Here is a 23803-nt window from a genome sequence, read left to right as displayed (position 1 = left end):
TTTTAGGCTCTTGGCTTTCAGCAGAGGGCGCTGTTTCCCACTTCTTGGAAAACGCCATCACTTTGAATGGAGGAAGAGTATTTATTTTGCCCTCATGTGAGGAACATCCATCTACAGTGTTTTTCTCTCTGCTGTGAAGTTCAAACAGGCTTACAGGCTGGCTGTGGCTGCGACCGGTGGCACAAAACAGCCAGAAAAACCATACGAGCAGCAAAGTGTGCACACACATCCGAGACCGTTTGCAGAAGCGCAGTTTGACCAGTGTCGTCTTTAAAAGGAAAGTTTTCAGAGAGCTTTCCGGCTTACGGCCATACTACCCTGAGAACGCCCGATCTCGTCCGATCTCGGAAGCTAAGCAGGGGCGGACCTGGTGAGTACTTGGAATGGGAGACCGCCTGGGAATACCAGGTGCTGTAAGCTTTTTAGGCTCTTGGCTTTCAGCAGAGGGCGCTGTTTCCCACTTCTTGGAAAACGCCATCACTTTGAATGGAGGAAGAGTATTTATTTTGCCCTCATGTGAGGAACATCCATCTACAGTGTTTTTCTCTCTGCTGTGAAGTTCAAACAGGCTTACAGGCTGGCTGTGGCTGCGACCGGTGGCACAAAACAGCCAGAAAAACCATACGAGCAGCAAAGTGTGCACACACATCCGAGACCGTTTGCAGAAGCGCAGTTTGACCAGTGTCGTCTTTAAAAGGAAAGTTTTCAGAGAGCTTTCCGGCTTACGGCCATACTACCCTGAGAACGCCCGATCTCGTCCGATCTCGGAAGCTAAGCAGGGGCGGGCCTGGTGAGTACTTGGATGGGAGACCGCCTGGGAATACCAGGTGCTGTAAGCTTTTTAGGCTCTTGGCTTTCAGCAGACGGCGCTGTTTCCCACCTCTTGGAAAACGCCATCACTTTGAATGGAGGAAGAGTATTTATTTTGCCCTCATGGGAGGAACATCCATCTACAGTGTTTTTCTCTCTGCTGTGAAGTTCAAACAGGCTTACAGGCTGGCTGTGGCTGCGACCGGTGGCACAAAACAGCCAGAAAAACCATACGAGCAGCAAAGTGTGCACACACATCCGAGACCGTTTGCAGAAGCGCAGTTTGACCAGTGTCGTCTTTAAAAGGAAAGTTTTCAGAGAGCTTTCCGGCTTACGGCCATACTACCCTGAGAACGCCCGATCTCGTCCGATCTCGGAAGCTAAGCAGGGGCGGGCCTGGTGAGTACTTGGATGGGAGATCGCCTGGGAATACCAGGTGCTGTAAGCTTTTTAGGCTCTTGGCTTTCAGCAGAGGGCGCTGTTTCCCACTTCTTGGAAAACGCCATCACTTTGAATGGAGGAAGAGTATTTATTTTGCCCTCATGTGAGGAACATCCATCTACAGTGTTTTTCTCTCTGCTGTGAAGTTCAAACAGGCTTACAGGCTGGCTGTGGCTGCGACCGGTGGCACAAAACAGCCAGAAAAACCATACGAGCAGCAAAGTGTGCACACACATCCGAGACCGTTTGCAGAAGCGCAGTTTGACCAGTGTCGTCTTTAAAAGGAAAGTTTTCAGAGAGCTTTCCGGCTTACGGCCATACTACCCTGAGAACGCCCGATCTCGTCCGATCTCGGAAGCTAAGCAGGGGCGGGCCTGGTGAGTACTTGGATGGGAGACCGCCTGGGAATACCAGGTGCTGTAAGCTTTTTAGGCTCTTGGCTTTCAGCAGAGGGCGCTGTTTCCCACTTCTTGGAAAACGCCATCACTTTGAATGGAGGAAGAGTATTTATTTTGCCCTCATGTGAGGAACATCCATCTACAGTGTTTTTCTCTCTGCTGTGAAGTTCAAACAGGCTTACAGGCTGGCTGTGGCTGCGACCGGTGGCACAAAACAGCCAGAAAAACCATACGAGCAGCAAAGTGTGCACACACATCCGAGACCGTTTGCAGAAGCGCAGTTTGACCAGTGTCGTCTTTAAAAGGAAAGTTTTCAGAGAGCTTTCCGGCTTACGGCCATACTACCCTGAGAACGCCCGATCTCGTCCGATCTCGGAAGCTAAGCAGGGGCGGGCCTGGTTAGTACTTGGATGGGAGACCGCCTGGGAATACCAGGTGCTGTAAGCTTTTTAGGCTCTTGGCTTTCAGCAGAGGGCGCTGTTTCCCACCTCTCTGAAAACGCCATCACTTTGAATGGAGGAAGAGTATTTATTTTGCCCTCATGGGAGGAACATCCATCTACAGTGTTTTTCTCTCTGCTGTGAAGTTCAAACAGGCTTACAGGCTGGCTGTGGCTGCGACCGGTGGCACAAAACAGCCAGAAAAACCATACGAGCAGCAAAGTGTGCACACACATCCGAGACCGTTTGCAGAAGCGCAGTTTGACCAGTGTCGTCTTTAAAAGGAAAGTTTTCAGAGAGCTTTCCGGCTTACGGCCATACTACCCTGAGAACGCCCGATCTCGTCCGATCTCGGAAGCTAAGCAGGGGCGGGCCTGGTTAGTACTTGGATGGGAGACCGCCTGGGAATACCAGGTGCTGTAAGCTTTTTAGGCTCTTGGCTTTCAGCAGAGGGCGCTGTTTCCCACTTCTTGGAAAACGCCATCACTTTGAATGGAGGAAGAGTATTTATTTTGCCCTCATGTGAGGAACATCCATCTACAGTGTTTTTCTCTCTGCTGTGAAGTTCAAACAGGCTTACAGGCTGGCTGTGGCTGCGACCGGTGGCACAAAACAGCCAGAAAAACCATACGAGCAGCAAAGTGTGCACACACATCCGAGACCGTTTGCAGAAGCGCAGTTTGACCAGTGTCGTCTTTAAAAGGAAAGTTTTCAGAGAGCTTTCCGGCTTACGGCCATACTACCCTGAGAACGCCCGATCTCGTCCGATCTCGGAAGCTAAGCAGGGGCGGGCCTGGTGAGTACTTGGATGGGAGACCGCCTGGGAATACCAGGTGCTGTAAGCTTTTTAGGCTCTTGGCTTTCAGCAGAGGGCGCTGTTTCCCACTTCTTGGAAAACGCCATCACTTTGAATGGAGGAAGAGTATTTATTTTGCCCTCATGTGAGGAACATCCATCTACAGTGTTTTTCTCTCTGCTGTGAAGTTCAAACAGGCTTACAGGCTGGCTGTGGCTGCGACCGGTGGCACAAAACAGCCAGAAAAACCATACGAGCAGCAAAGTGTGCACACACATCCGAGACCGTTTGCAGAAGCGCAGTTTGACCAGTGTCGTCTTTAAAAGGAAAGTTTTCAGAGAGCTTTCCGGCTTACGGCCATACTACCCTGAGAACGCCCGATCTCGTCCGATCTCGGAAGCTAAGCAGGGGCGGGCCTGGTGAGTACTTGGAATGGGAGACCGCCTGGGAATACCAGGTGCTGTAAGCTTTTTAGGCTCTTGGCTTTCAGCAGAGGGCGCTGTTTCCCACTTCTTGGAAAACGCCATCACTTTGAATGGAGGAAGAGTATTTATTTTGCCCTCATGTGAGGAACATCCATCTACAGTGTTTTTCTCTCTGCTGTGAAGTTCAAACAGGCTTACAGGCTGGCTGTGGCTGCGACCGGTGGCACAAAACAGCCAGAAAAACCATACGAGCAGCAAAGTGTGCACACACATCCGAGACCGTTTGCAGAAGCGCAGTTTGACCAGTGTCGTCTTTAAAAGGAAAGTTTTCAGAGAGCTTTCCGGCTTACGGCCATACTACCCTGAGAACGCCCGATCTCGTCCGATCTCGGAAGCTAAGCAGGGGCGGGCCTGGTTAGTACTTGGATGGGAGACCGCCTGGGAATACCAGGTGCTGTAAGCTTTTTAGGCTCTTGGCTTTCAGCAGAGGGCGCTGTTTCCCACTTCTTGGAAAACGCCATCACTTTGAATGGAGGAAGAGTATTTATTTTGCCCTCATGTGAGGAACATCCATCTACAGTGTTTTTCTCTCTGCTGTGAAGTTCAAACAGGCTTACAGGCTGGCTGTGGCTGCGACCGGTGGCACAAAACAGCCAGAAAAACCATACGAGCAGCAAAGTGTGCACACACATCCGAGACCGTTCGCAGAAGCGCAGTTTGACCAGTGTCGTCTTTAAAAGGAAAGTTTTCAGAGAGCTTTCCGGCTTACGGCCATACTACCCTGAGAACGCCCGATCTCGTCCGATCTCGGAAGCTAAGCAGGGGCGGGCCTGGTGAGTACTTGGAATGGGAGACCGCCTGGGAATACCAGGTGCTGTAAGCTTTTTAGGCTCTTGGCTTTCAGCAGAGGGCGCTGTTTCCCACTTCTTGGAAAACGCCATCACTTTGAATGGAGGAAGAGTATTTATTTTGCCCTCATGTGAGGAACATCCATCTACAGTGTTTTTCTCTCTGCTGTGAAGTTCAAACAGGCTTACAGGCTGGCTGTGGCTGCGACCGGTGGCACAAAACAGCCAGAAAAACCATACGAGCAGCAAAGTGTGCACACACATCCGAGACCGTTTGCAGAAGCGCAGTTTGACCAGTGTCGTCTTTAAAAGGAAAGTTTTCAGAGAGCTTTCCGGCTTACGGCCATACTACCCTGAGAACGCCCGATCTCGTCCGATCTCGGAAGCTAAGCAGGGGCGGGCCTGGTGAGTACTTGGATGGGAGACCGCCTGGGAATACCAGGTGCTGTAAGCTTTTTAGGCTCTTGGCTTTCAGCAGAGGGCGCTGTTTCCCACTTCTTGGAAAACGCCATCACTTTGAATGGAGGAAGAGTATTTATTTTGCCCTCATGTGAGGAACATCCATCTACAGTGTTTTTCTCTCTGCTGTGAAGTTCAAACAGGCTTACAGGCTGGCTGTGGCTGCGACCGGTGGCACAAAACAGCCAGAAAAACCATACGAGCAGCAAAGTGTGCACACACATCCGAGACCGTTTGCAGAAGCGCAGTTTGACCAGTGTCGTCTTTAAAAGGAAAGTTTTCAGAGAGCTTTCCGGCTTACGGCCATACTACCCTGAGAACGCCCGATCTCGTCCGATCTCGGAAGCTAAGCAGGGGCGGGCCTGGTTAGTACTTGGATGGGAGACCGCCTGGGAATACCAGGTGCTGTAAGCTTTTTAGGCTCTTGGCTTTCAGCAGAGGGCGCTGTTTCCCACTTCTTGGAAAACGCCATCACTTTGAATGGAGGAAGAGTATTTATTTTGCCCTCATGTGAGGAACATCCATCTACAGTGTTTTTCTCTCTGCTGTGAAGTTCAAACAGGCTTACAGGCTGGCTGTGGCTGCGACCGGTGGCACAAAACAGCCAGAAAAACCATACGAGCAGCAAAGTGTGCACACACATCCGAGACCGTTTGCAGAAGCGCAGTTTGACCAGTGTCGTCTTTAAAAGGAAAGTTTTCAGAGAGCTTTCCGGCTTACGGCCATACTACCCTGAGAACGCCCGATCTCGTCCGATCTCGGAAGCTAAGCAGGGGCGGGCCTGGTGAGTACTTGGATGGGAGACCGCCTGGGAATACCAGGTGCTGTAAGCTTTTTAGGCTCTTGGCTTTCAGCAGAGGGCGCTGTTTCCCACTTCTTGGAAAACGCCATCACTTTGAATGGAGGAAGAGTATTTATTTTGCCCTCATGTGAGGAACATCCATCTACAGTGTTTTTCTCTCTGCTGTGAAGTTCAAACAGGCTTACAGGCTGGCTGTGGCTGCGACCGGTGGCACAAAACAGCCAGAAAAACCATACGAGCAGCAAAGTGTGCACACACATCCGAGACCGTTTGCAGAAGCGCAGTTTGACCAGTGTCGTCTTTAAAAGGAAAGTTTTCAGAGAGCTTTCCGGCTTACGGCCATACTACCCTGAGAACGCCCGATCTCGTCCGATCTCGGAAGCTAAGCAGGGGCGGGCCTGGTGAGTACTTGGATGGGAGACCGCCTGGGAATACCAGGTGCTGTAAGCTTTTTAGGCTCTTGGCTTTCAGCAGAGGGCGCTGTTTCCCACTTCTTGGAAAACGCCATCACTTTGAATGGAGGAAGAGTATTTATTTTGCCCTCATGTGAGGAACATCCATCTACAGTGTTTTTCTCTCTGCTGTGAAGTTCAAACAGGCTTACAGGCTGGCTGTGGCTGCGACCGGTGGCACAAAACAGCCAGAAAAACCATACGAGCAGCAAAGTGTGCACACACATCCGAGACCGTTTGCAGAAGCGCAGTTTGACCAGTGTCGTCTTTAAAAGGAAAGTTTTCAGAGAGCTTTCCGGCTTACGGCCATACTACCCTGAGAACGCCCGATCTCGTCCGATCTCGGAAGCTAAGCAGGGGCGGGCCTGGTTAGTACTTGGATGGGAGACCGCCTGGGAATACCAGGTGCTGTAAGCTTTTTAGGCTCTTGGCTTTCAGCAGAGGGCGCTGTTTCCCACTTCTTGGAAAACGCCATCACTTTGAATGGAGGAAGAGTATTTATTTTGCCCTCATGTGAGGAACATCCATCTACAGTGTTTTTCTCTCTGCTGTGAAGTTCAAACAGGCTTACAGGCTGGCTGTGGCTGCGACCGGTGGCACAAAACAGCCAGAAAAACCATACGAGCAGCAAAGTGTGCACACACATCCGAGACCGTTTGCAGAAGCGCAGTTTGACCAGTGTCGTCTTTAAAAGGAAAGTTTTCAGAGAGCTTTCCGGCTTACGGCCATACTACCCTGAGAACGCCCGATCTCGTCCGATCTCGGAAGCTAAGCAGGGGCGGGCCTGGTGAGTACTTGGATGGGAGACCGCCTGGGAATACCAGGTGCTGTAAGCTTTTTAGGCTCTTGGCTTTCAGCAGAGGGCGCTGTTTCCCACTTCTTGGAAAACGCCATCACTTTGAATGGAGGAAGAGTATTTATTTTGCCCTCATGTGAGGAACATCAATCTACAGTGTTTTTCTCTCTGCTGTGAAGTTCAAACAGGCTTACAGGCTGGCTGTGGCTGCGACCGGTGGCACAAAACAGCCAGAAAAACCATACGAGCAGCAAAGTGTGCACACACATCCGAGACCGTTTGCAGAAGCGCAGTTTGACCAGTGTCGTCTTTAAAAGGAAAGTTTTCAGAGAGCTTTCCGGCTTACGGCCATACTACCCTGAGAACGCCCGATCTCGTCCGATCTCGGAAGCTAAGCAGGGGCGGGCCTGGTGAGTACTTGGATGGGAGACCGCCTGGGAATACCAGGTGCTGTAAGCTTTTTAGGCTCTTGGCTTTCAGCAGAGGGCGCTGTTTCCCACTTCTTGGAAAACGCCATCACTTTGAATGGAGGAAGAGTATTTATTTTGCCCTCATGTGAGGAACATCCATCTACAGTGTTTTTCTCTCTGCTGTGAAGTTCAAACAGGCTTACAGGCTGGCTGTGGCTGCGACCGGTGGCACAAAACAGCCAGAAAAACCATACGAGCAGCAAAGTGTGCACACACATCCGAGACCGTTTGCAGAAGCGCAGTTTGACCAGTGTCGTCTTTAAAAGGAAAGTTTTCAGAGAGCTTTCCGGCTTACGGCCATACTACCCTGAGAACGCCCGATCTCGTCCGATCTCGGAAGCTAAGCAGGGGCGGGCCTGGTTAGTACTTGGATGGGAGACCGCCTGGGAATACCAGGTGCTGTAAGCTTTTTAGGCTCTTGGCTTTCAGCAGAGGGCGCTGTTTCCCACTTCTTGGAAAACGCCATCACTTTGAATGGAGGAAGAGTATTTATTTTGCCCTCATGTGAGGAACATCCATCTACAGTGTTTTTCTCTCTGCTGTGAAGTTCAAACAGGCTTACAGGCTGGCTGTGGCTGCGACCGGTGGCACAAAACAGCCAGAAAAACCATACGAGCAGCAAAGTGTGCACACACATCCGAGACCGTTTGCAGAAGCGCAGTTTGACCAGTGTCGTCTTTAAAAGGAAAGTTTTCAGAGAGCTTTCCGGCTTACGGCCATACTACCCTGAGAACGCCCGATCTCGTCCGATCTCGGAAGCTAAGCAGGGGCGGGCCTGGTGAGTACTTGGATGGGAGACCGCCTGGGAATACCAGGTGCTGTAAGCTTTTTAGGCTCTTGGCTTTCAGCAGAGGGCGCTGTTTCCCACTTCTTGGAAAACGCCATCACTTTGAATGGAGGAAGAGTATTTATTTTGCCCTCATGTGAGGAACATCCATCTACAGTGTTTTTCTCTCTGCTGTGAAGTTCAAACAGGCTTACAGGCTGGCTGTGGCTGCGACCGGTGGCACAAAACAGCCAGAAAAACCATACGAGCAGCAAAGTGTGCACACACATCCGAGACCGTTTGCAGAAGCGCAGTTTGACCAGTGTCGTCTTTAAAAGGAAAGTTTTCAGAGAGCTTTCCGGCTTACGGCCATACTACCCTGAGAACGCCCGATCTCGTCCGATCTCGGAAGCTAAGCAGGGGCGGGCCTGGTGAGTACTTGGATGGGAGACCGCCTGGGAATACCAGGTGCTGTAAGCTTTTTAGGCTCTTGGCTTTCAGCAGAGGGCGCTGTTTCCCACTTCTTGGAAAACGCCATCACTTTGAATGGAGGAAGAGTATTTATTTTGCCCTCATGTGAGGAACATCCATCTACAGTGTTTTTCTCTCTGCTGTGAAGTTCAAACAGGCTTACAGGCTGGCTGTGGCTGCGACCGGTGGCACAAAACAGCCAGAAAAACCATACGAGCAGCAAAGTGTGCACACACATCCGAGACCGTTTGCAGAAGCGCAGTTTGACCAGTGTCGTCTTTAAAAGGAAAGTTTTCAGAGAGCTTTCCGGCTTACGGCCATACTACCCTGAGAACGCCCGATCTCGTCCGATCTCGGAAGCTAAGCAGGGGCGGGCCTGGTGAGTACTTGGATGGGAGACCGCCTGGGAATACCAGGTGCTGTAAGCTTTTTAGGCTCTTGGCTTTCAGCAGAGGGCGCTGTTTCCCACTTCTTGGAAAACGCCATCACTTTGAATGGAGGAAGAGTATTTATTTTGCCCTCATGTGAGGAACATCCATCTACAGTGTTTTTCTCTCTGCTGTGAAGTTCAAACAGGCTTACAGGCTGGCTGTGGCTGCGACCGGTGGCACAAAACAGCCAGAAAAACCATACGAGCAGCAAAGTGTGCACACACATCCGAGACCGTTTGCAGAAGCGCAGTTTGACCAGTGTCGTCTTTAAAAGGAAAGTTTTCAGAGAGCTTTCCGGCTTACGGCCATACTACCCTGAGAACGCCCGATCTCGTCCGATCTCGGAAGCTAAGCAGGGGCGGGCCTGGTTAGTACTTGGATGGGAGACCGCCTGGGAATACCAGGTGCTGTAAGCTTTTTAGGCTCTTGGCTTTCAGCAGAGGGCGCTGTTTCCCACTTCTTGGAAAACGCCATCACTTTGAATGGAGGAAGAGTATTTATTTTGCCCTCATGTGAGGAACATCCATCTACAGTGTTTTTCTCTCTGCTGTGAAGTTCAAACAGGCTTACAGGCTGGCTGTGGCTGCGACCGGTGGCACAAAACAGCCAGAAAAACCATACGAGCAGCAAAGTGTGCACACACATCCGAGACCGTTTGCAGAAGCGCAGTTTGACCAGTGTCGTCTTTAAAAGGAAAGTTTTCAGAGAGCTTTCCGGCTTACGGCCATACTACCCTGAGAACGCCCGATCTCGTCCGATCTCGGAAGCTAAGCAGGGGCGGGCCTGGTGAGTACTTGGATGGGAGACCGCCTGGGAATACCAGGTGCTGTAAGCTTTTTAGGCTCTTGGCTTTCAGCAGAGGGCGCTGTTTCCCACTTCTTGGAAAACGCCATCACTTTGAATGGAGGAAGAGTATTTATTTTGCCCTCATGTGAGGAACATCAATCTACAGTGTTTTTCTCTCTGCTGTGAAGTTCAAACAGGCTTACAGGCTGGCTGTGGCTGCGACCGGTGGCACAAAACAGCCAGAAAAACCATACGAGCAGCAAAGTGTGCACACACATCCGAGACCGTTTGCAGAAGCGCAGTTTGACCAGTGTCGTCTTTAAAAGGAAAGTTTTCAGAGAGCTTTCCGGCTTACGGCCATACTACCCTGAGAACGCCCGATCTCGTCCGATCTCGGAAGCTAAGCAGGGGCGGGCCTGGTGAGTACTTGGATGGGAGACCGCCTGGGAATACCAGGTGCTGTAAGCTTTTTAGGCTCTTGGCTTTCAGCAGAGGGCGCTGTTTCCCACTTCTTGGAAAACGCCATCACTTTGAATGGAGGAAGAGTATTTATTTTGCCCTCATGTGAGGAACATCCATCTACAGTGTTTTTCTCTCTGCTGTGAAGTTCAAACAGGCTTACAGGCTGGCTGTGGCTGCGACCGGTGGCACAAAACAGCCAGAAAAACCATACGAGCAGCAAAGTGTGCACACACATCCGAGACCGTTTGCAGAAGCGCAGTTTGACCAGTGTCGTCTTTAAAAGGAAAGTTTTCAGAGAGCTTTCCGGCTTACGGCCATACTACCCTGAGAACGCCCGATCTCGTCCGATCTCGGAAGCTAAGCAGGGGCGGGCCTGGTTAGTACTTGGATGGGAGACCGCCTGGGAATACCAGGTGCTGTAAGCTTTTTAGGCTCTTGGCTTTCAGCAGAGGGCGCTGTTTCCCACCTCTCTGAAAACGCCATCACTTTGAATGGAGGAAGAGTATTTATTTTGCCCTCATGGGAGGAACATCCATCTACAGTGTTTTTCTCTCTGCTGTGAAGTTCAAACAGGCTTACAGGCTGGCTGTGGCTGCGACCGGTGGCACAAAACAGCCAGAAAAACCATACGAGCAGCAAAGTGTGCACACACATCCGAGACCGTTTGCAGAAGCGCAGTTTGACCAGTGTCGTCTTTAAAAGGAAAGTTTTCAGAGAGCTTTCCGGCTTACGGCCATACTACCCTGAGAACGCCCGATCTCGTCCGATCTCGGAAGCTAAGCAGGGGCGGGCCTGGTTAGTACTTGGATGGGAGACCGCCTGGGAATACCAGGTGCTGTAAGCTTTTTAGGCTCTTGGCTTTCAGCAGAGGGCGCTGTTTCCCACTTCTTGGAAAACGCCATCACTTTGAATGGAGGAAGAGTATTTATTTTGCCCTCATGTGAGGAACATCCATCTACAGTGTTTTTCTCTCTGCTGTGAAGTTCAAACAGGCTTACAGGCTGGCTGTGGCTGCGACCGGTGGCACAAAACAGCCAGAAAAACCATACGAGCAGCAAAGTGTGCACACACATCCGAGACCGTTCGCAGAAGCGCAGTTTGACCAGTGTCGTCTTTAAAAGGAAAGTTTTCAGAGAGCTTTCCGGCTTACGGCCATACTACCCTGAGAACGCCCGATCTCGTCCGATCTCGGAAGCTAAGCAGGGGCGGGCCTGGTGAGTACTTGGAATGGGAGACCGCCTGGGAATACCAGGTGCTGTAAGCTTTTTAGGCTCTTGGCTTTCAGCAGAGGGCGCTGTTTCCCACTTCTTGGAAAACGCCATCACTTTGAATGGAGGAAGAGTATTTATTTTGCCCTCATGTGAGGAACATCCATCTACAGTGTTTTTCTCTCTGCTGTGAAGTTCAAACAGGCTTACAGGCTGGCTGTGGCTGCGACCGGTGGCACAAAACAGCCAGAAAAACCATACGAGCAGCAAAGTGTGCACACACATCCGAGACCGTTTGCAGAAGCGCAGTTTGACCAGTGTCGTCTTTAAAAGGAAAGTTTTCAGAGAGCTTTCCGGCTTACGGCCATACTACCCTGAGAACGCCCGATCTCGTCCGATCTCGGAAGCTAAGCAGGGGCGGGCCTGGTGAGTACTTGGATGGGAGACCGCCTGGGAATACCAGGTGCTGTAAGCTTTTTAGGCTCTTGGCTTTCAGCAGAGGGCGCTGTTTCCCACTTCTTGGAAAACGCCATCACTTTGAATGGAGGAAGAGTATTTATTTTGCCCTCATGTGAGGAACATCCATCTACAGTGTTTTTCTCTCTGCTGTGAAGTTCAAACAGGCTTACAGGCTGGCTGTGGCTGCGACCGGTGGCACAAAACAGCCAGAAAAACCATACGAGCAGCAAAGTGTGCACACACATCCGAGACCGTTTGCAGAAGCGCAGTTTGACCAGTGTCGTCTTTAAAAGGAAAGTTTTCAGAGAGCTTTCCGGCTTACGGCCATACTACCCTGAGAACGCCCGATCTCGTCCGATCTCGGAAGCTAAGCAGGGGCGGGCCTGGTTAGTACTTGGATGGGAGACCGCCTGGGAATACCAGGTGCTGTAAGCTTTTTAGGCTCTTGGCTTTCAGCAGAGGGCGCTGTTTCCCACTTCTTGGAAAACGCCATCACTTTGAATGGAGGAAGAGTATTTATTTTGCCCTCATGTGAGGAACATCCATCTACAGTGTTTTTCTCTCTGCTGTGAAGTTCAAACAGGCTTACAGGCTGGCTGTGGCTGCGACCGGTGGCACAAAACAGCCAGAAAAACCATACGAGCAGCAAAGTGTGCACACACATCCGAGACCGTTTGCAGAAGCGCAGTTTGACCAGTGTCGTCTTTAAAAGGAAAGTTTTCAGAGAGCTTTCCGGCTTACGGCCATACTACCCTGAGAACGCCCGATCTCGTCCGATCTCGGAAGCTAAGCAGGGGCGGGCCTGGTGAGTACTTGGATGGGAGACCGCCTGGGAATACCAGGTGCTGTAAGCTTTTTAGGCTCTTGGCTTTCAGCAGAGGGCGCTGTTTCCCACTTCTTGGAAAACGCCATCACTTTGAATGGAGGAAGAGTATTTATTTTGCCCTCATGTGAGGAACATCCATCTACAGTGTTTTTCTCTCTGCTGTGAAGTTCAAACAGGCTTACAGGCTGGCTGTGGCTGCGACCGGTGGCACAAAACAGCCAGAAAAACCATACGAGCAGCAAAGTGTGCACACACATCCGAGACCGTTTGCAGAAGCGCAGTTTGACCAGTGTCGTCTTTAAAAGGAAAGTTTTCAGAGAGCTTTCCGGCTTACGGCCATACTACCCTGAGAACGCCCGATCTCGTCCGATCTCGGAAGCTAAGCAGGGGCGGGCCTGGTGAGTACTTGGATGGGAGACCGCCTGGGAATACCAGGTGCTGTAAGCTTTTTAGGCTCTTGGCTTTCAGCAGAGGGCGCTGTTTCCCACTTCTTGGAAAACGCCATCACTTTGAATGGAGGAAGAGTATTTATTTTGCCCTCATGTGAGGAACATCCATCTACAGTGTTTTTCTCTCTGCTGTGAAGTTCAAACAGGCTTACAGGCTGGCTGTGGCTGCGACCGGTGGCACAAAACAGCCAGAAAAACCATACGAGCAGCAAAGTGTGCACACACATCCGAGACCGTTTGCAGAAGCGCAGTTTGACCAGTGTCGTCTTTAAAAGGAAAGTTTTCAGAGAGCTTTCCGGCTTACGGCCATACTACCCTGAGAACGCCCGATCTCGTCCGATCTCGGAAGCTAAGCAGGGGCGGGCCTGGTTAGTACTTGGATGGGAGACCGCCTGGGAATACCAGGTGCTGTAAGCTTTTTAGGCTCTTGGCTTTCAGCAGAGGGCGCTGTTTCCCACTTCTTGGAAAACGCCATCACTTTGAATGGAGGAAGAGTATTTATTTTGCCCTCATGTGAGGAACATCCATCTACAGTGTTTTTCTCTCTGCTGTGAAGTTCAAACAGGCTTACAGGCTGGCTGTGGCTGCGACCGGTGGCACAAAACAGCCAGAAAAACCATACGAGCAGCAAAGTGTGCACACACATCCGAGACCGTTTGCAGAAGCGCAGTTTGACCAGTGTCGTCTTTAAAAGGAAAGTTTTCAGAGAGCTTTCCGGCTTACGGCCATACTACCCTGAGAACGCCCGATCTCGTCCGATCTCGGAAGCTAAGCAGGGGCGGGCCTGGTGAGTACTTGGATGGGAGACCGCCTGGGAATACCAGGTGCTGTAAGCTTTTTAGGCTCTTGGCTTTCAGCAGAGGGCGCTGTTTCCCACTTCTTGGAAAACGCCATCACTTTGAATGGAGGAAGAGTATTTATTTTGCCCTCATGTGAGGAACATCAATCTACAGTGTTTTTCTCTCTGCTGTGAAGTTCAAACAGGCTTACAGGCTGGCTGTGGCTGCGACCGGTGGCACAAAACAGCCAGAAAAACCATACGAGCAGCAAAGTGTGCACACACATCCGAGACCGTTTGCAGAAGCGCAGTTTGACCAGTGTCGTCTTTAAAAGGAAAGTTTTCAGAGAGCTTTCCGGCTTACGGCCATACTACCCTGAGAACGCCCGATCTCGTCCGATCTCGGAAGCTAAGCAGGGGCGGGCCTGGTGAGTACTTGGATGGGAGACCGCCTGGGAATACCAGGTGCTGTAAGCTTTTTAGGCTCTTGGCTTTCAGCAGAGGGCGCTGTTTCCCACTTCTTGGAAAACGCCATCACTTTGAATGGAGGAAGAGTATTTATTTTGCCCTCATGTGAGGAACATCCATCTACAGTGTTTTTCTCTCTGCTGTGAAGTTCAAACAGGCTTACAGGCTGGCTGTGGCTGCGACCGGTGGCACAAAACAGCCAGAAAAACCATACGAGCAGCAAAGTGTGCACACACATCCGAGACCGTTTGCAGAAGCGCAGTTTGACCAGTGTCGTCTTTAAAAGGAAAGTTTTCAGAGAGCTTTCCGGCTTACGGCCATACTACCCTGAGAACGCCCGATCTCGTCCGATCTCGGAAGCTAAGCAGGGGCGGGCCTGGTTAGTACTTGGATGGGAGACCGCCTGGGAATACCAGGTGCTGTAAGCTTTTTAGGCTCTTGGCTTTCAGCAGAGGGCGCTGTTTCCCACTTCTTGGAAAACGCCATCACTTTGAATGGAGGAAGAGTATTTATTTTGCCCTCATGTGAGGAACATCCATCTACAGTGTTTTTCTCTCTGCTGTGAAGTTCAAACAGGCTTACAGGCTGGCTGTGGCTGCGACCGGTGGCACAAAACAGCCAGAAAAACCATACGAGCAGCAAAGTGTGCACACACATCCGAGACCGTTTGCAGAAGCGCAGTTTGACCAGTGTCGTCTTTAAAAGGAAAGTTTTCAGAGAGCTTTCCGGCTTACGGCCATACTACCCTGAGAACGCCCGATCTCGTCCGATCTCGGAAGCTAAGCAGGGGCGGGCCTGGTGAGTACTTGGATGGGAGACCGCCTGGGAATACCAGGTGCTGTAAGCTTTTTAGGCTCTTGGCTTTCAGCAGAGGGCGCTGTTTCCCACTTCTTGGAAAACGCCATCACTTTGAATGGAGGAAGAGTATTTATTTTGCCCTCATGTGAGGAACATCCATCTACAGTGTTTTTCTCTCTGCTGTGAAGTTCAAACAGGCTTACAGGCTGGCTGTGGCTGCGACCGGTGGCACAAAACAGCCAGAAAAACCATACGAGCAGCAAAGTGTGCACACACATCCGAGACCGTTTGCAGAAGCGCAGTTTGACCAGTGTCGTCTTTAAAAGGAAAGTTTTCAGAGAGCTTTCCGGCTTACGGCCATACTACCCTGAGAACGCCCGATCTCGTCCGATCTCGGAAGCTAAGCAGGGGCGGGCCTGGTGAGTACTTGGATGGGAGACCGCCTGGGAATACCAGGTGCTGTAAGCTTTTTAGGCTCTTGGCTTTCAGCAGAGGGCGCTGTTTCCCACTTCTTGGAAAACGCCATCACTTTGAATGGAGGAAGAGTATTTATTTTGCCCTCATGTGAGGAACATCCATCTACAGTGTTTTTCTCTCTGCTGTGAAGTTCAAACAGGCTTACAGGCTGGCTGTGGCTGCGACCGGTGGCACAAAACAGCCAGAAAAACCATACGAGCAGCAAAGTGTGCACACACATCCGAGACCGTTTGCAGAAGCGCAGTTTGACCAGTGTCGTCTTTAAAAGGAAAGTTTTCAGAGAGCTTTCCGGCTTACGGCCATACTACCCTGAGAACGCCCGATCTCGTCCGATCTCGGAAGCTAAGCAGGGGCGGGCCTGGTGAGTACTTGGATGGGAGACCGCCTGGGAATACCAGGTGCTGTAAGCTTTTTAGGCTCTTGGCTTTCAGCAGAGGGCGCTGTTTCCCACTTCTTGGAAAACGCCATCACTTTGAATGGAGGAAGAGTATTTATTTTGCCCTCATGTGAGGAACATCCATCTACAGTGTTTTTCTCTCTGCTGTGAAGTTCAAACAGGCTTACAGGCTGGCTGTGGCTGCGACCGGTGGCACAAAACAGCCAGAAAAACCATACGAGCAGCAAAGTGTGCACACACATCCGAGACCGTTTGCAGAAGCGCAGTTTGACCAGTGTCGTCTTTAAAAGGAAAGTTTTCAGAGAGCTTTCCGGCTTACGGCCATACTACCCTGAGAACGCCCGATCTCGTCCGATCTCGGAAGCTAAGCAGGGGCGGGCCTGGTTAGTACTTGGATGGGAGACCGCCTGGGAATACCAGGTGCTGTAAGCTTTTTAGGCTCTTGGCTTTCAGCAGAGGGCGCTGTTTCCCACTTCTTGGAAAACGCCATCACTTTGAATGGAGGAAGAGTATTTATTTTGCCCTCATGTGAGGAACATCCATCTACAGTGTTTTTCTCTCTGCTGTGAAGTTCAAACAGGCTTACAGGCTGGCTGTGGCTGCGACCGGTGGCACAAAACAGCCAGAAAAACCATACGAGCAGCAAAGTGTGCACACACATCCGAGACCGTTTGCAGAAGCGCAGTTTGACCAGTGTCGTCTTTAAAAGGAAAGTTTTCAGAGAGCTTTCCGGCTTACGGCCATACTACCCTGAGAACGCCCGATCTCGTCCGATCTCGGAAGCTAAGCAGGGGCGGGCCTGGTGAGTACTTGGATGGGAGACCGCCTGGGAATACCAGGTGCTGTAAGCTTTTTAGGCTCTTGGCTTTCAGCAGAGGGCGCTGTTTCCCACTTCTTGGAAAACGCCATCACTTTGAATGGAGGAAGAGTATTTATTTTGCCCTCATGTGAGGAACATCAATCTACAGTGTTTTTCTCTCTGCTGTGAAGTTCAAACAGGCTTACAGGCTGGCTGTGGCTGCGACCGGTGGCACAAAACAGCCAGAAAAACCATACGAGCAGCAAAGTGTGCACACACATCCGAGACCGTTTGCAGAAGCGCAGTTTGACCAGTGTCGTCTTTAAAAGGAAAGTTTTCAGAGAGCTTTCCGGCTTACGGCCATACTACCCTGAGAACGCCCGATCTCGTCCGATCTCGGAAGCTAAGCAGGGGCGGGCCTGGTGAGTACTTGGATGGGAGACCGCCTGGGAATACCAGGTGCTGTAAGCTTTTTAGGCTCTTGGCTTTCAGCAGAGGGCGCTGTTTCCCACTTCTTGGAAAACGCCATCACTTTGAATGGAGGAAGAGTATTTATTTTGCCCTCATGTGAGGAACATCCATCTACAGTGTTTTTCTCTCTGCTGTGAAGTTCAAACAGGCTTACAGGCTGGCTGTGGCTGCGACCGGTGGCACAAAACAGCCAGAAAAACCATACGAGCAGCAAAGTGTGCACACACATCCGAGACCGTTTGCAGAAGCGCAGTTTGACCAGTGTCGTCTTTAAAAGGAAAGTTTTCAGAGAGCTTTCCGGCTTACGGCCATACTACCCTGAGAACGCCCGATCTCGTCCGATCTCGGAAGCTAAGCAGGGGCGGGCCTGGTTAGTACTTGGATGGGAGACCGCCTGGGAATACCAGGTGCTGTAAGCTTTTTAGGCTCTTGGCTTTCAGCAGAGGGCGCTGTTTCCCACTTCTTGGAAAACGCCATCACTTTGAATGGAGGAAGAGTATTTATTTTGCCCTCATGTGAGGAACATCCATCTACAGTGTTTTTCTCTCTGCTGTGAAGTTCAAACAGGCTTACAGGCTGGCTGTGGCTGCGACCGGTGGCACAAAACAGCCAGAAAAACCATACGAGCAGCAAAGTGTGCACACACATCCGAGACCGTTTGCAGAAGCGCAGTTTGACCAGTGTCGTCTTTAAAAGGAAAGTTTTCAGAGAGCTTTCCGGCTTACGGCCATACTACCCTGAGAACGCCCGATCTCGTCCGATCTCGGAAGCTAAGCAGGGGCGGGCCTGGTGAGTACTTGGATGGGAGACCGCCTGGGAATACCAGGTGCTGTAAGCTTTTTAGGCTCTTGGCTTTCAGCAGAGGGCGCTGTTTCCCACTTCTTGGAAAACGCCATCACTTTGAATGGAGGAAGAGTATTTATTTTGCCCTCATGTGAGGAACATCCATCTACAGTGTTTTTCTCTCTGCTGTGAAGTTCAAACAGGCTTACAGGCTGGCTGTGGCTGCGACCGGTGGCACAAAACAGCCAGAAAAACCATACGAGCAGCAAAGTGTGCACACACATCCGAGACCGTTTGCAGAAGCGCAGTTTGACCAGTGTCGTCTTTAAAAGGAAAGTTTTCAGAGAGCTTTCCGGCTTACGGCCATACTACCCTGAGAACGCCCGATCTCGTCCGATCTCGGAAGCTAAGCAGGGGCGGGCCTGGTGAGTACTTGGATGGGAGACCGCCTGGGAATACCAGGTGCTGTAAGCTTTTTAGGCTCTTGGCTTTCAGCAGAGGGCGCTGTTTCCCACTTCTTGGAAAACGCCATCACTTTGAATGGAGGAAGAGTATTTATTTTGCCCTCATGTGAGGAACATCCATCTACAGTGTTTTTCTCTCTGCTGTGAAGTTCAAACAGGCTTACAGGCTGGCTGTGGCTGCGACCGGTGGCACAAAACAGCCAGAAAAACCATACGAGCAGCAAAGTGTGCACACACATCCGAGACCGTTTGCAGAAGCGCAGTTTGACCAGTGTCGTCTTTAAAAGGAAAGTTTTCAGAGAGCTTTCCGGCTTACGGCCATACTACCCTGAGAACGCCCGATCTCGTCCGATCTCGGAAGCTAAGCAGGGGCGGGCCTGGTTAGTACTTGGATGGGAGACCGCCTGGGAATACCAGGTGCTGTAAGCTTTTTAGGCTCTTGGCTTTCAGCAGAGGGCGCTGTTTCCCACTTCTTGGAAAACGCCATCACTTTGAATGGAGGAAGAGTATTTATTTTGCCCTCATGTGAGGAACATCCATCTACAGTGTTTTTCTCTCTGCTGTGAAGTTCAAACAGGCTTACAGGCTGGCTGTGGCTGCGACCGGTGGCACAAAACAGCCAGAAAAACCATACGAGCAGCAAAGTGTGCACACACATCCGAGACCGTTTGCAGAAGCGCAGTTTGACCAGTGTCGTCTTTAAAAGGAAAGTTTTCAGAGAGCTTTCCGGCTTACGGCCATACTACCCTGAGAACGCCCGATCTCGTCCGATCTCGGAAGCTAAGCAGGGGCGGGCCTGGTGAGTACTTGGATGGGAGACCGCCTGGGAATACCAGGTGCTGTAAGCTTTTTAGGCTCTTGGCTTTCAGCAGAGGGCGCTGTTTCCCACTTCTTGGAAAACGCCATCACTTTGAATGGAGGAAGAGTATTTATTTTGCCCTCATGTGAGGAACATCAATCTACAGTGTTTTTCTCTCTGCTGTGAAGTTCAAACAGGCTTACAGGCTGGCTGTGGCTGCGACCGGTGGCACAAAACAGCCAGAAAAACCATACGAGCAGCAAAGTGTGCACACACATCCGAGACCGTTTGCAGAAGCGCAGTTTGACCAGTGTCGTCTTTAAAAGGAAAGTTTTCAGAGAGCTTTCCGGCTTACGGCCATACTACCCTGAGAACGCCCGATCTCGTCCGATCTCGGAAGCTAAGCAGGGGCGGGCCTGGTGAGTACTTGGATGGGAGACCGCCTGGGAATACCAGGTGCTGTAAGCTTTTTAGGCTCTTGGCTTTCAGCAGAGGGCGCTGTTTCCCACTTCTTGGAAAACGCCATCACTTTGAATGGAGGAAGAGTATTTATTTTGCCCTCATGTGAGGAACATCCATCTACAGTGTTTTTCTCTCTGCTGTGAAGTTCAAACAGGCTTACAGGCTGGCTGTGGCTGCGACCGGTGGCACAAAACAGCCAGAAAAACCATACGAGCAGCAAAGTGTGCACACACATCCGAGACCGTTTGCAGAAGCGCAGTTTGACCAGTGTCGTCTTTAAAAGGAAAGTTTTCAGAGAGCTTTCCGGCTTACGGCCATACTACCCTGAGAACGCCCGATCTCGTCCGATCTCGGAAGCTAAGCAGGGGCGGGCCTGGTTAGTACTTGGATGGGAGACCGCCTGGGAATACCAGGTGCTGTAAGCTTTTTAGGCTCTTGGCTTTCAGCAGAGGGCGCTGTTTCCCACTTCTTGGAAAACGCCATCACTTTGAATGGAGGAAGAGTATTTATTTTGCCCTCATGTGAGGAACATCCATCTACAGTGTTTTTCTCTCTGCTGTGAAGTTCAAACAGGCTTACAGGCTGGCTGTGGCTGCGACCGGTGGCACAAAACAGCCAGAAAAACCATACGAGCAGCAAAGTGTGCACACACATCCGAGACCGTTTGCAGAAGCGCAGTTTGACCAGTGTCGTCTTTAAAAGGAAAGTTTTCAGAGAGCTTTCCGGCTTACGGCCATACTACCCTGAGAACGCCCGATCTCGTCCGATCTCGGAAGCTAAGCAGGGGCGGGCCTGGTGAGTACTTGGATGGGAGACCGCCTGGGAATACCAGGTGCTGTAAGCTTTTTAGGCTCTTGGCTTTCAGCAGAGGGCGCTGTTTCCCACTTCTTGGAAAACGCCATCACTTTGAATGGAGGAAGAGTATTTATTTTGCCCTCATGTGAGGAACATCCATCTACAGTGTTTTTCTCTCTGCTGTGAAGTTCAAACAGGCTTACAGGCTGGCTGTGGCTGCGACCGGTGGCACAAAACAGCCAGAAAAACCATACGAGCAGCAAAGTGTGCACACACATCCGAGACCGTTTGCAGAAGCGCAGTTTGACCAGTGTCGTCTTTAAAAGGAAAGTTTTCAGAGAGCTTTCCGGCTTACGGCCATACTACCCTGAGAACGCCCGATCTCGTCCGATCTCGGAAGCTAAGCAGGGGCGGGCCTGGTGAGTACTTGGATGGGAGACCGCCTGGGAATACCAGGTGCTGTAAGCTTTTTAGGCTCTTGGCTTTCAGCAGAGGGCGCTGTTTCCCACTTCTTGGAAAACGCCATCACTTTGAATGGAGGAAGAGTATTTATTTTGCCCTCATGTGAGGAACATCCATCTACAGTGTTTTTCTCTCTGCTGTGAAGTTCAAACAGGCTTACAGGCTGGCTGTGGCTGCGACCGGTGGCACAAAACAGCCAGAAAAACCATACGAGCAGCAAAGTGTGCACACACATCCGAGACCGTTTGCAGAAGCGCAGTTTGACCAGTGTCGTCTTTAAAAGGAAAGTTTTCAGAGAGCTTTCCGGCTTACGGCCATACTACCCTGAGAACGCCCGATCTCGTCCGATCTCGGAAGCTAAGCAGGGGCGGGCCTGGTTAGTACTTGGATGGGAGACCGCCTGGGAATACCAGGTGCTGTAAGCTTTTTAGGCTCTTGGCTTTCAGCAGAGGGCGCTGTTTCCCACTTCTTGGAAAACGCCATCACTTTGAATGGAGGAAGAGTATTTATTTTGCCCTCATGTGAGGAACATCCATCTACAGTGTTTTTCTCTCTGCTGTGAAGTTCAAACAGGCTTACAGGCTGGCTGTGGCTGCGACCGGTGGCACAAAACAGCCAGAAAAACCATACGAGCAGCAAAGTGTGCACACACATCCGAGACCGTTTGCAGAAGCGCAGTTTGACCAGTGTCGTCTTTAAAAGGAAAGTTTTCAGAGAGCTTTCCGGCTTACGGCCATACTACCCTGAGAACGCCCGATCTCGTCCGATCTCGGAAGCTAAGCAGGGGCGGGCCTGGTGAGTACTTGGATGGGAGACCGCCTGGGAATACCAGGTGCTGTAAGCTTTTTAGGCTCTTGGCTTTCAGCAGAGGGCGCTGTTTCCCACTTCTTGGAAAACGCCATCACTTTGAATGGAGGAAGAGTATTTATTTTGCCCTCATGTGAGGAACATCAATCTACAGTGTTTTTCTCTCTGCTGTGAAGTTCAAACAGGCTTACAGGCTGGCTGTGGCTGCGACCGGTGGCACAAAACAGCCAGAAAAACCATACGAGCAGCAAAGTGTGCACACACATCCGAGACCGTTTGCAGAAGCGCAGTTTGACCAGTGTCGTCTTTAAAAGGAAAGTTTTCAGAGAGCTTTCCGGCTTACGGCCATACTACCCTGAGAACGCCCGATCTCGTCCGATCTCGGAAGCTAAGCAGGGGCGGGCCTGGTGAGTACTTGGATGGGAGACCGCCTGGGAATACCAGGTGCTGTAAGCTTTTTAGGCTCTTGGCTTTCAGCAGAGGGCGCTGTTTCCCACTTCTTGGAAAACGCCATCACTTTGAATGGAGGAAGAGTATTTATTTTGCCCTCATGTGAGGAACATCCATCTACAGTGTTTTTCTCTCTGCTGTGAAGTTCAAACAGGCTTACAGGCTGGCTGTGGCTGCGACCGGTGGCACAAAACAGCCAGAAAAACCATACGAGCAGCAAAGTGTGCACACACATCCGAGACCGTTTGCAGAAGCGCAGTTTGACCAGTGTCGTCTTTAAAAGGAAAGTTTTCAGAGAGCTTTCCGGCTTACGGCCATACTACCCTGAGAACGCCCGATCTCGTCCGATCTCGGAAGCTAAGCAGGGGCGGGCCTGGTTAGTACTTGGATGGGAGACCGCCTGGGAATACCAGGTGCTGTAAGCTTTTTAGGCTCTTGGCTTTCAGCAGAGGGCGCTGTTTCCCACTTCTTGGAAAACGCCATCACTTTGAATGGAGGAAGAGTATTTATTTTGCCCTCATGTGAGGAACATCCATCTACAGTGTTTTTCTCTCTGCTGTGAAGTTCAAACAGGCTTACAGGCTGGCTGTGGCTGCGACCGGTGGCACAAAACAGCCAGAAAAACCATACGAGCAGCAAAGTGTGCACACACATCCGAGACCGTTTGCAGAAGCGCAGTTTGACCAGTGTCGTCTTTAAAAGGAAAGTTTTCAGAGAGCTTTCCGGCTTACGGCCATACTACCCTGAGAACGCCCGATCTCGTCCGATCTCGGAAGCTAAGCAGGGGCGGGCCTGGTGAGTACTTGGATGGGAGACCGCCTGGGAATACCAGGTGCTGTAAGCTTTTTAGGCTCTTGGCTTTCAGCAGAGGGCGCTGTTTCCCACTTCTTGGAAAACGCCATCACTTTGAATGGAGGAAGAGTATTTATTTTGCCCTCATGTGAGGAACATCCATCTACAGTGTTTTTCTCTCTGCTGTGAAGTTCAAACAGGCTTACAGGCTGGCTGTGGCTGCGACCGGTGGCACAAAACAGCCAGAAAAACCATACGAGCAGCAAAGTGTGCACACACATCCGAGACCGTTTGCAGAAGCGCAGTTTGACCAGTGTCGTCTTTAAAAGGAAAGTTTTCAGAGAGCTTTCCGGCTTACGGCCATACTACCCTGAGAACGCCCGATCTCGTCCGATCTCGGAAGCTAAGCAGGGGCGGGCCTGGTGAGTACTTGGAATGGGAGACCGCCTGGGAATACCAGGTGCTGTAAGCTTTTTAGGCTCTTGGCTTTCAGCAGAGGGCGCTGTTTCCCACTTCTTGGAAAACGCCATCACTTTGAATGGAGGAAGAGTATTTATTTTGCCCTCATGTGAGGAACATCCATCTACAGTGTTTTTCTCTCTGCTGTGAAGTTCAAACAGGCTTACAGGCTGGCTGTGGCTGCGACCGGTGGCACAAAACAGCCAGAAAAACCATACGAGCAGCAAAGTGTGCACACACATCCGAGACCGTTTGCAGAAGCGCAGTTTGACCAGTGTCGTCTTTAAAAGGAAAGTTTTCAGAGAGCTTTCCGGCTTACGGCCATACTACCCTGAGAACGCCCGATC

The 23803-nt window shown here is 51.0% G+C and overlaps 56 non-coding genes across 56 annotated transcripts; all 56 read left to right on the top strand.

Annotated features, from left to right (window-relative positions):
- The first annotated feature begins 300 nt into the window (after positions 1-300).
- Positions 301-420, top strand: LOC129175372 (5S ribosomal RNA). The gene has a single exon (XR_008568333.1). It is a non-coding gene; the product is annotated as a 5S ribosomal RNA (ribosomal RNA).
- A 300-nt stretch (positions 421-720) lies between these two features.
- Positions 721-839, top strand: LOC129175644 (5S ribosomal RNA). The gene has a single exon (XR_008568593.1). It is a non-coding gene; the product is annotated as a 5S ribosomal RNA (ribosomal RNA).
- Positions 840-1139: 300 nt separating this feature from the next.
- LOC129175171 (5S ribosomal RNA) lies at positions 1140-1258 on the top strand. Its single transcript, XR_008568140.1, has one exon. It is a non-coding gene; the product is annotated as a 5S ribosomal RNA (ribosomal RNA).
- Positions 1259-1558: 300 nt separating this feature from the next.
- Positions 1559-1677, top strand: LOC129175643 (5S ribosomal RNA). The gene has a single exon (XR_008568592.1). It is a non-coding gene; the product is annotated as a 5S ribosomal RNA (ribosomal RNA).
- Positions 1678-1977: 300 nt separating this feature from the next.
- Positions 1978-2096, top strand: LOC129175517 (5S ribosomal RNA). Its single transcript, XR_008568467.1, has one exon. It is a non-coding gene; the product is annotated as a 5S ribosomal RNA (ribosomal RNA).
- A 300-nt stretch (positions 2097-2396) lies between these two features.
- Positions 2397-2515, top strand: LOC129175505 (5S ribosomal RNA). The gene has a single exon (XR_008568456.1). It is a non-coding gene; the product is annotated as a 5S ribosomal RNA (ribosomal RNA).
- Positions 2516-2815: 300 nt separating this feature from the next.
- LOC129175642 (5S ribosomal RNA) lies at positions 2816-2934 on the top strand. Its single transcript, XR_008568591.1, has one exon. It is a non-coding gene; the product is annotated as a 5S ribosomal RNA (ribosomal RNA).
- A 300-nt stretch (positions 2935-3234) lies between these two features.
- LOC129175221 (5S ribosomal RNA) lies at positions 3235-3354 on the top strand. Its single transcript, XR_008568188.1, has one exon. It is a non-coding gene; the product is annotated as a 5S ribosomal RNA (ribosomal RNA).
- Positions 3355-3654: 300 nt separating this feature from the next.
- Positions 3655-3773, top strand: LOC129175493 (5S ribosomal RNA). Its single transcript, XR_008568445.1, has one exon. It is a non-coding gene; the product is annotated as a 5S ribosomal RNA (ribosomal RNA).
- A 300-nt stretch (positions 3774-4073) lies between these two features.
- Positions 4074-4193, top strand: LOC129175220 (5S ribosomal RNA). The gene has a single exon (XR_008568187.1). It is a non-coding gene; the product is annotated as a 5S ribosomal RNA (ribosomal RNA).
- A 300-nt stretch (positions 4194-4493) lies between these two features.
- Positions 4494-4612, top strand: LOC129175641 (5S ribosomal RNA). Its single transcript, XR_008568590.1, has one exon. It is a non-coding gene; the product is annotated as a 5S ribosomal RNA (ribosomal RNA).
- A 300-nt stretch (positions 4613-4912) lies between these two features.
- LOC129175482 (5S ribosomal RNA) lies at positions 4913-5031 on the top strand. Its single transcript, XR_008568434.1, has one exon. It is a non-coding gene; the product is annotated as a 5S ribosomal RNA (ribosomal RNA).
- A 300-nt stretch (positions 5032-5331) lies between these two features.
- Positions 5332-5450, top strand: LOC129175639 (5S ribosomal RNA). Its single transcript, XR_008568588.1, has one exon. It is a non-coding gene; the product is annotated as a 5S ribosomal RNA (ribosomal RNA).
- Positions 5451-5750: 300 nt separating this feature from the next.
- LOC129175638 (5S ribosomal RNA) lies at positions 5751-5869 on the top strand. Its single transcript, XR_008568587.1, has one exon. It is a non-coding gene; the product is annotated as a 5S ribosomal RNA (ribosomal RNA).
- Positions 5870-6169: 300 nt separating this feature from the next.
- Positions 6170-6288, top strand: LOC129175470 (5S ribosomal RNA). Its single transcript, XR_008568423.1, has one exon. It is a non-coding gene; the product is annotated as a 5S ribosomal RNA (ribosomal RNA).
- A 300-nt stretch (positions 6289-6588) lies between these two features.
- On the top strand, positions 6589-6707 carry LOC129175637 (5S ribosomal RNA). Its single transcript, XR_008568586.1, has one exon. It is a non-coding gene; the product is annotated as a 5S ribosomal RNA (ribosomal RNA).
- A 300-nt stretch (positions 6708-7007) lies between these two features.
- LOC129175636 (5S ribosomal RNA) lies at positions 7008-7126 on the top strand. The gene has a single exon (XR_008568585.1). It is a non-coding gene; the product is annotated as a 5S ribosomal RNA (ribosomal RNA).
- Positions 7127-7426: 300 nt separating this feature from the next.
- Positions 7427-7545, top strand: LOC129175459 (5S ribosomal RNA). Its single transcript, XR_008568412.1, has one exon. It is a non-coding gene; the product is annotated as a 5S ribosomal RNA (ribosomal RNA).
- A 300-nt stretch (positions 7546-7845) lies between these two features.
- Positions 7846-7964, top strand: LOC129175635 (5S ribosomal RNA). The gene has a single exon (XR_008568584.1). It is a non-coding gene; the product is annotated as a 5S ribosomal RNA (ribosomal RNA).
- Positions 7965-8264: 300 nt separating this feature from the next.
- LOC129175634 (5S ribosomal RNA) lies at positions 8265-8383 on the top strand. Its single transcript, XR_008568583.1, has one exon. It is a non-coding gene; the product is annotated as a 5S ribosomal RNA (ribosomal RNA).
- Positions 8384-8683: 300 nt separating this feature from the next.
- LOC129175633 (5S ribosomal RNA) lies at positions 8684-8802 on the top strand. The gene has a single exon (XR_008568582.1). It is a non-coding gene; the product is annotated as a 5S ribosomal RNA (ribosomal RNA).
- Positions 8803-9102: 300 nt separating this feature from the next.
- Positions 9103-9221, top strand: LOC129175447 (5S ribosomal RNA). Its single transcript, XR_008568401.1, has one exon. It is a non-coding gene; the product is annotated as a 5S ribosomal RNA (ribosomal RNA).
- A 300-nt stretch (positions 9222-9521) lies between these two features.
- On the top strand, positions 9522-9640 carry LOC129175632 (5S ribosomal RNA). The gene has a single exon (XR_008568581.1). It is a non-coding gene; the product is annotated as a 5S ribosomal RNA (ribosomal RNA).
- Positions 9641-9940: 300 nt separating this feature from the next.
- Positions 9941-10059, top strand: LOC129175631 (5S ribosomal RNA). Its single transcript, XR_008568580.1, has one exon. It is a non-coding gene; the product is annotated as a 5S ribosomal RNA (ribosomal RNA).
- A 300-nt stretch (positions 10060-10359) lies between these two features.
- On the top strand, positions 10360-10478 carry LOC129175435 (5S ribosomal RNA). Its single transcript, XR_008568389.1, has one exon. It is a non-coding gene; the product is annotated as a 5S ribosomal RNA (ribosomal RNA).
- Positions 10479-10778: 300 nt separating this feature from the next.
- On the top strand, positions 10779-10897 carry LOC129175424 (5S ribosomal RNA). Its single transcript, XR_008568378.1, has one exon. It is a non-coding gene; the product is annotated as a 5S ribosomal RNA (ribosomal RNA).
- A 300-nt stretch (positions 10898-11197) lies between these two features.
- Positions 11198-11317, top strand: LOC129175219 (5S ribosomal RNA). Its single transcript, XR_008568186.1, has one exon. It is a non-coding gene; the product is annotated as a 5S ribosomal RNA (ribosomal RNA).
- A 300-nt stretch (positions 11318-11617) lies between these two features.
- LOC129175630 (5S ribosomal RNA) lies at positions 11618-11736 on the top strand. Its single transcript, XR_008568579.1, has one exon. It is a non-coding gene; the product is annotated as a 5S ribosomal RNA (ribosomal RNA).
- Positions 11737-12036: 300 nt separating this feature from the next.
- LOC129175413 (5S ribosomal RNA) lies at positions 12037-12155 on the top strand. Its single transcript, XR_008568367.1, has one exon. It is a non-coding gene; the product is annotated as a 5S ribosomal RNA (ribosomal RNA).
- Positions 12156-12455: 300 nt separating this feature from the next.
- On the top strand, positions 12456-12574 carry LOC129175628 (5S ribosomal RNA). Its single transcript, XR_008568577.1, has one exon. It is a non-coding gene; the product is annotated as a 5S ribosomal RNA (ribosomal RNA).
- A 300-nt stretch (positions 12575-12874) lies between these two features.
- Positions 12875-12993, top strand: LOC129175627 (5S ribosomal RNA). The gene has a single exon (XR_008568576.1). It is a non-coding gene; the product is annotated as a 5S ribosomal RNA (ribosomal RNA).
- Positions 12994-13293: 300 nt separating this feature from the next.
- Positions 13294-13412, top strand: LOC129175402 (5S ribosomal RNA). The gene has a single exon (XR_008568356.1). It is a non-coding gene; the product is annotated as a 5S ribosomal RNA (ribosomal RNA).
- A 300-nt stretch (positions 13413-13712) lies between these two features.
- On the top strand, positions 13713-13831 carry LOC129175626 (5S ribosomal RNA). Its single transcript, XR_008568575.1, has one exon. It is a non-coding gene; the product is annotated as a 5S ribosomal RNA (ribosomal RNA).
- A 300-nt stretch (positions 13832-14131) lies between these two features.
- Positions 14132-14250, top strand: LOC129175625 (5S ribosomal RNA). Its single transcript, XR_008568574.1, has one exon. It is a non-coding gene; the product is annotated as a 5S ribosomal RNA (ribosomal RNA).
- A 300-nt stretch (positions 14251-14550) lies between these two features.
- Positions 14551-14669, top strand: LOC129175385 (5S ribosomal RNA). The gene has a single exon (XR_008568345.1). It is a non-coding gene; the product is annotated as a 5S ribosomal RNA (ribosomal RNA).
- A 300-nt stretch (positions 14670-14969) lies between these two features.
- LOC129175624 (5S ribosomal RNA) lies at positions 14970-15088 on the top strand. The gene has a single exon (XR_008568573.1). It is a non-coding gene; the product is annotated as a 5S ribosomal RNA (ribosomal RNA).
- A 300-nt stretch (positions 15089-15388) lies between these two features.
- On the top strand, positions 15389-15507 carry LOC129175623 (5S ribosomal RNA). The gene has a single exon (XR_008568572.1). It is a non-coding gene; the product is annotated as a 5S ribosomal RNA (ribosomal RNA).
- A 300-nt stretch (positions 15508-15807) lies between these two features.
- LOC129175622 (5S ribosomal RNA) lies at positions 15808-15926 on the top strand. Its single transcript, XR_008568571.1, has one exon. It is a non-coding gene; the product is annotated as a 5S ribosomal RNA (ribosomal RNA).
- Positions 15927-16226: 300 nt separating this feature from the next.
- On the top strand, positions 16227-16345 carry LOC129175270 (5S ribosomal RNA). The gene has a single exon (XR_008568235.1). It is a non-coding gene; the product is annotated as a 5S ribosomal RNA (ribosomal RNA).
- A 300-nt stretch (positions 16346-16645) lies between these two features.
- On the top strand, positions 16646-16764 carry LOC129175621 (5S ribosomal RNA). Its single transcript, XR_008568570.1, has one exon. It is a non-coding gene; the product is annotated as a 5S ribosomal RNA (ribosomal RNA).
- A 300-nt stretch (positions 16765-17064) lies between these two features.
- On the top strand, positions 17065-17183 carry LOC129175620 (5S ribosomal RNA). Its single transcript, XR_008568569.1, has one exon. It is a non-coding gene; the product is annotated as a 5S ribosomal RNA (ribosomal RNA).
- A 300-nt stretch (positions 17184-17483) lies between these two features.
- On the top strand, positions 17484-17602 carry LOC129175154 (5S ribosomal RNA). Its single transcript, XR_008568124.1, has one exon. It is a non-coding gene; the product is annotated as a 5S ribosomal RNA (ribosomal RNA).
- Positions 17603-17902: 300 nt separating this feature from the next.
- Positions 17903-18021, top strand: LOC129175619 (5S ribosomal RNA). Its single transcript, XR_008568568.1, has one exon. It is a non-coding gene; the product is annotated as a 5S ribosomal RNA (ribosomal RNA).
- Positions 18022-18321: 300 nt separating this feature from the next.
- Positions 18322-18440, top strand: LOC129175617 (5S ribosomal RNA). Its single transcript, XR_008568566.1, has one exon. It is a non-coding gene; the product is annotated as a 5S ribosomal RNA (ribosomal RNA).
- Positions 18441-18740: 300 nt separating this feature from the next.
- Positions 18741-18859, top strand: LOC129175041 (5S ribosomal RNA). Its single transcript, XR_008568011.1, has one exon. It is a non-coding gene; the product is annotated as a 5S ribosomal RNA (ribosomal RNA).
- A 300-nt stretch (positions 18860-19159) lies between these two features.
- LOC129175616 (5S ribosomal RNA) lies at positions 19160-19278 on the top strand. The gene has a single exon (XR_008568565.1). It is a non-coding gene; the product is annotated as a 5S ribosomal RNA (ribosomal RNA).
- A 300-nt stretch (positions 19279-19578) lies between these two features.
- LOC129175615 (5S ribosomal RNA) lies at positions 19579-19697 on the top strand. Its single transcript, XR_008568564.1, has one exon. It is a non-coding gene; the product is annotated as a 5S ribosomal RNA (ribosomal RNA).
- A 300-nt stretch (positions 19698-19997) lies between these two features.
- LOC129174926 (5S ribosomal RNA) lies at positions 19998-20116 on the top strand. The gene has a single exon (XR_008567898.1). It is a non-coding gene; the product is annotated as a 5S ribosomal RNA (ribosomal RNA).
- A 300-nt stretch (positions 20117-20416) lies between these two features.
- Positions 20417-20535, top strand: LOC129175614 (5S ribosomal RNA). Its single transcript, XR_008568563.1, has one exon. It is a non-coding gene; the product is annotated as a 5S ribosomal RNA (ribosomal RNA).
- A 300-nt stretch (positions 20536-20835) lies between these two features.
- Positions 20836-20954, top strand: LOC129175613 (5S ribosomal RNA). The gene has a single exon (XR_008568562.1). It is a non-coding gene; the product is annotated as a 5S ribosomal RNA (ribosomal RNA).
- A 300-nt stretch (positions 20955-21254) lies between these two features.
- LOC129174810 (5S ribosomal RNA) lies at positions 21255-21373 on the top strand. The gene has a single exon (XR_008567786.1). It is a non-coding gene; the product is annotated as a 5S ribosomal RNA (ribosomal RNA).
- A 300-nt stretch (positions 21374-21673) lies between these two features.
- On the top strand, positions 21674-21792 carry LOC129175612 (5S ribosomal RNA). Its single transcript, XR_008568561.1, has one exon. It is a non-coding gene; the product is annotated as a 5S ribosomal RNA (ribosomal RNA).
- A 300-nt stretch (positions 21793-22092) lies between these two features.
- Positions 22093-22211, top strand: LOC129175611 (5S ribosomal RNA). The gene has a single exon (XR_008568560.1). It is a non-coding gene; the product is annotated as a 5S ribosomal RNA (ribosomal RNA).
- Positions 22212-22511: 300 nt separating this feature from the next.
- On the top strand, positions 22512-22630 carry LOC129175782 (5S ribosomal RNA). Its single transcript, XR_008568728.1, has one exon. It is a non-coding gene; the product is annotated as a 5S ribosomal RNA (ribosomal RNA).
- A 300-nt stretch (positions 22631-22930) lies between these two features.
- On the top strand, positions 22931-23049 carry LOC129175610 (5S ribosomal RNA). The gene has a single exon (XR_008568559.1). It is a non-coding gene; the product is annotated as a 5S ribosomal RNA (ribosomal RNA).
- Positions 23050-23349: 300 nt separating this feature from the next.
- LOC129175217 (5S ribosomal RNA) lies at positions 23350-23469 on the top strand. The gene has a single exon (XR_008568184.1). It is a non-coding gene; the product is annotated as a 5S ribosomal RNA (ribosomal RNA).
- Positions 23470-23803: the final 334 nt, after the last annotated feature.

The sequence above is a fragment of the Dunckerocampus dactyliophorus genome, unplaced genomic scaffold (genome assembly GCF_027744805.1).
Source record: "Dunckerocampus dactyliophorus isolate RoL2022-P2 unplaced genomic scaffold, RoL_Ddac_1.1 HiC_scaffold_23, whole genome shotgun sequence".
In the NCBI taxonomy this organism is placed as follows: Eukaryota; Metazoa; Chordata; class Actinopteri; order Syngnathiformes; family Syngnathidae; genus Dunckerocampus; species Dunckerocampus dactyliophorus.
The sequence above is the reverse complement of the archived record's forward strand: the minus strand, read 5'-3'. Positions and strand labels throughout refer to the sequence as shown.